The sequence below is a fragment of the Myotis lucifugus genome, unplaced genomic scaffold, assembly GCF_000147115.1.
Source record: "Myotis lucifugus unplaced genomic scaffold, Myoluc2.0 scaffold_2139, whole genome shotgun sequence".
NCBI classification, from domain to species: domain Eukaryota; kingdom Metazoa; phylum Chordata; class Mammalia; order Chiroptera; family Vespertilionidae; genus Myotis; species Myotis lucifugus.
In genome coordinates, this window is record NW_005873187.1 from 3,276 (window position 1) to 8,508 (window position 5,233).

Consider the following 5,233-nt stretch of genomic DNA (forward strand, 5'->3'; position numbering starts at 1 on the left):
AACCTAGAAACAACCTCAGATTTAAATTGTGATCACTTATGTTCTGAGTCTGATTCGTTCAGGAAGTACTTTAAAACTGTTACACTGTTTATCAAAACTGGCTTGAACATCCTGCATTTCCAGTCATTTTATTTTTAAATATGTGGCATTTTTTAAGGACCAATAAAGCTTTCTGCTTCCTCCTTGTGATAAGTGTTTGAGAAAATGTTTTCCCTGTAGATTTAAATGGAACTTTTACTCATTATTTAACTCATTAGTTTTTGTCTCAGCAGTTACATTTTGATAGCATTAATTTTGATGAATAGACTAGAGATTTGTCTTGAGGAATATCAAAATGCTCATTTCTAGAGCTTTCTGATAAAGTATGTGGATGACAGCGTTTATGCTTTTACAGTCCTGGTATACAGAATCTGCTGACATCGGCAAACAAGGTGATAAGGAGGACAGCAGAGACCAGGAGGGAGAGATCTATCCTAGGGCCAGCTTCACAGGCACAGGTCATTGTTTTCAAGCTTCAACAATTCAATTAAATACAAACATTTCCAATCCTGTCTAGTTACCAGGAACCTGAGATGAGTCAATCACTCTATGCCTCAGTTGCTTCTAATAAAAATAATGGTAATGGTTGTTGCTTTTGTTGTTAATTTCTTCTCTATGAAATGTGAGGGTTGGACTAAACCAGAGGTCTTTAAACATCATTAGGTGCTTAACCTTTATTTTTTTTAAAAAACTAAATCTTATACAGAAGAACACTTTAAAATGTATAAAAGTTGAATGCCGCTCTCTCTCCCGGGCTCGGGCGGACCGCGGTCGCTTCTCGGGCCCAGTTTTCCTCGTTTCGGCCTTGGGCCGCGGAAGAGGACCACCCAGTCCCCCGGCTGCGCCGGCCTTCGAGAGAGCCAGGAGCTGCTACACTCTGCCCTCTGTGTTCGGGACACTTTCTCCTGATGGAGTTCCCTGACTTGGGGAAGCATTGTTCAGAAAAGACCTGCAAGCAGCTAGATTTTCTTCCATTGAAATGTGATGTATGTGAGCAAGAGTTCTGTAAAGATCATTTTACCTACGTTGCACATAAATGTCCCTTTGCATACAAGAAAGATGTTCAGGTCCCAGTGTGCCCGCTTTGTAACCGCCCAATCCCAGTAAAGAAGGGAGAGATACCGGATGTGGTGGTTGGTGAGCACATGGATAGAGATTGTAGATGCCGTCCTGGGAAGAAGGAGAAGGTTTTTACCTTCCGGCGCTCGAAAAAGGGGTGTAAGAAGAAAGAGATGCTGCCAGTGGCTTGTGACCAGTGTCGTGGCAACTTCTGTATTCAACACAGACATCCTCTGGATCATAGCTGCACACACGGGAGCAGAGCCGTCAGCATCGGGGGGTGAGAAGTCCCAGCCGGGGTGCTGGCCTGACGCCTCCCCTGACGAGGGTAGAGCCAGCTTCCCGCCCACGGAGGGCGGCGAGCAGCCTGGAGCATTGTTCTCTGTCAAGTGGTGGATGCAGGAGTTTGCCTGAATATAATCTTCATTAAAGTTGGATTCTAAATTAAAATAAAATAAAATGTATAAAAGTGAGATGCTTATGTAAATACTCATTAAAAAATCTGTTATGTGCCCTAGCCAGTTTTGCTCAATGGATAGAGTGTTGGCTCGCAGACTGAAAGGTCCAGGGTTTGATTCCAGTCAAGAGCGCGTACCTCGGTTGCAGGCTTGATCCTCTGCCCTGGTCAGGGTGCTTTCTGGGAGGCAGCCAATCTGCTGTGTCTCTCTCACATCAATGTTTCTTTCTCGTTTTCCCCCCCTCCCTTCCACACTCGGAAAAATCAATGGAAAAATATCCTCGGGTGAGGATTAACAACAACAATAAAAATCTGCTGTGAAATGTAAGAATGTTTGAAATTCGGACTTTTGTGTAAATAATAAAATACGTTGAATGTCTCTAATCGTGACGGGGCCTATTCAGGTAAAGTACCTCCGACTGGAAACGTAAATTCTGCTCTGCCATTCCTCAGGGTGAAACCGCAGAGAATAGGAGGCGAATAGGAAACCACATTTCTCCCACAGACACACTGATGTCATCATGTGTCAAAGAATCCCCTCTGCTTTCTTTCTGAGAAACCCTATTCTGGAAAAGCATTGACCGTCAGAAGCCTTGCTGTTTGAAACCGTCAGTAAGAAGGAAACATCTACTCTACTTGGAGGGTCCAAGTCACTTTGACACAGACAAGCAGGCTAGGCTCCCAGGCCAAATACAGAGCTCCATGTAAAGGGTTTCTGGACATACCTGTCTACATCCTTCGTAACTTTTAGTCTCCAAGGACAGGACACAGGGCCCTGGGTCCATCCTGCAGTGCAGACCTGATGTTGACCCTCTGCCCTCTTTTCGCCTCAAGCTTTTGAAACGCTTTCCTGTAAATTCCACTGAACCTGCCCCACCCCTCCCCCCGCCACCCCAGTCTCTGAACTATCTGTTTGGTGAGGCATCTCAGGGTTCCTCTGATGCCCAGTCTCCCCCACTGTAACAGGCCAATAAGACTGACTTTGTCCAATGACGGCTGTGTGCTAGAGGTCTCAGATTGGGCCAAGACAGGCCACATGCTAGTCATAGGACCTCGGTCAAGCCATCTAACCTCTTTACCTCATCTGGAAAGTGGAGGAAATTCTCTATCTGGCCTTTACAACGTGGGAGTAAGGATCATGTGATCATGTATACAAATGCTCTTCATGGACAGAACGTCATCGGAACTAGCACTTTTAACAAAGAGGTTCAAATGTAAGAGAAATTATCAGCCCAGATGACATACATTTCAGCATGTACTACCCAGTGTCCCTGTTTTAACCCTCAGGTTGAAGTGCTCAGGTTTCAGGTTCACCTGGATATGCATTCAAATACTGACAATCGTGATGATGGCAGTGTGCCCTTGAGTGGGTTATTGAGCCCCTTGGAGCCATATCATATGTAGAATGGGAGTGATAATATCTGCTTCATACTATTGTTCAAAGGACAGAATGAAAATGTATAGTGCAAAGGCATATAAGAACATTTCATATGTATTAATTTCCTACACTGAAAGTTCACAGGAATCAAGCTACATTTCACTGTCGGTCTACATTTCTAGGCACCAAGTAAGCAATATTTCCCTTTAAAAAGTTACTGTTTGGAGAGCAGGCCCAAATAACTTGATCCTAGTGTTAAGAAGAATAGTAGCAGCCATGTTACAGGCTTAGAGTTTGGATTTGCCTTTTTGCGATGTAATTAGCTTTGTTCATGGTGGAGGGCATATTTGGTGAGTCAGATTACTTTTTCTGGGAGTTCTTACAATTGTGCTCCTATTCATGATTAAGGATTTAGTCACTAAAACTAATAAAACAATCTTATCTAGCATTTCACTTGAGTCTTTCCTTGTTATTCCTAAATTTACAGAAGATGGGCAAGAATAGCGTAGACCATCTCATCTGTAGTTGCTTGGAAAGTTTCGTAGACTTTTTAGAAGAGATGCTGAATATCTTTTGTGGAGAAAAGGCCAATGCCTTAATTTTAAATATCTGAGAGCAGTTCACATAATCTTTAGAGCATTAATTCCAAAGATACTAGACTGAATTGAATGTGAATGAACTTAGCTTCATGAGGTTGGTCTTGTCTAAGACCATTAATTTCTTTGCCATGGAAATTGTTTAGCAGTAAGATGTGTTGTATTAAGTAAAATAACTTGACAAGGTAATAAAAAGTAACCCTGCTGCTTTCAAATTGAACAATTTTTTAGAACTAGGTTTAGAAATGGAAGCAAGCAATCCAATTATTTGCATAATTTATTTTTTGTACTTTTTGCATAACTAATTATTTGCATAATTTATTTTTTGCACATATTTTCTAAATTAGCCAATTTAATGGATCCCATGTTTAACTGGAAAGCCTTTCTGTTAAGTTTGTATTGATTTACATAGGGTAAATGATCAAAAAAGTAAACCAATTAAATAAATATTACTGAATACCTATTCTGTGCACCATGGTGGGAAGGGCAGTGTACTGTATTTAGTCAAATACAAATTAGGCATCTACCTTCTGACACCGAGGTGTGGAAAACAGAATTTGGCAGTTTCCTGCTGAGACTTAGATAACAAAAATGGCCAAGCGGGATGATTCCGGTTAAAGATCATTTGCTAGCTTCGATTATTTCAGTTGATAAAGGAAATGTTTGTTGAGTTTTGAAAACAGGTGTATCATTTACCAGCTGCAGAACCCTGAGCCTGGAGGATGTGGGAGATTGTAGATGGCAGAGCAATGGACCACCGTGAGCAGGAAAGAGCTGGCGGTGGGCGAAATCCTTATCAGGGAGTGACTCGCCTGTACCATTTGGATGCAATCTGACCACCTGATGAATCACCTCAGTAACTAAGCCCTCCAGAGCAGTTGGCTTAGGAGGGCTCCTGTGTAACCCAGCAACCCTAAGCTGGCAAGCCAGGGCCTCTTCTAAACTGACTGATAACTCTTCTTGGGAAACTCTGAGGTACTCCCTACCCCTGCGTTTGCTGGGCAGCCATGTGTGCTGTGGCCCATGCCATACACGTGTAAATCCTGTGGAATCTAGATCTTGTTCCAGACTACCCGAGCTAGAATCTGCACTTTTTAAATTTTATTTTTCTGTTTTTGTTTTTAAGAGAACAGAAATTTATTGCATCACAGTCCTATATCAAGGTATCAGAAGGGCCACCACCCTCTGAGACTCTGGGTAGAATTCTTTCTTCCTTGCATCTTCCTTCTCCTCTCTTGTGAATCTATTGTAGGTTTTTTGCTGTGTGGTTACTGGAGCTTATATAAAACTTCATCTAGATATAAAAGTCCATTTTACACTGACTACAACTTTGATTGTATACAATAACTTCCCCTTTATTCCCTCCCCTTTATGTTGTTTTTTTCTGGAAATACACAGACATTTTTAATGGAAGCAAAATGGGGCAACAGCGTCACAGCCAACAGGGATTGAGCTCAGGCGAGGTAGGGCGCCTGGGTCATGGAAGCCACAGCAGCCTGGCAGCACGGGGGAGGGGGGGGGGGCTGGCTGTGGGGGACCTGCAAGGAGCCCAGGCTGCCAGCTTCATCCCTGGGGTGGAGCAGAGGCTCTGGCCCAGCTGGTTCTGCGAAAACCTCAAGGGTGGGCACCTGGCGGCTCCAAGTGGCTCCTCAGCTTAATTACTTAATCACACCCCGAGGGTAATCAACTCACGAGTATTTAATC

The 5,233-nt window shown here is 43.1% G+C and overlaps 1 pseudogene; it reads left to right on the forward strand.

The window, feature by feature from the left end:
* The first annotated feature begins 889 nt into the window (after window positions 1–889).
* LOC102435825 lies at window positions 890–1,670 on the forward strand (annotated as a pseudogene).
* The last annotated feature ends 3,563 nt before the right edge of the window (window positions 1,671–5,233 follow it).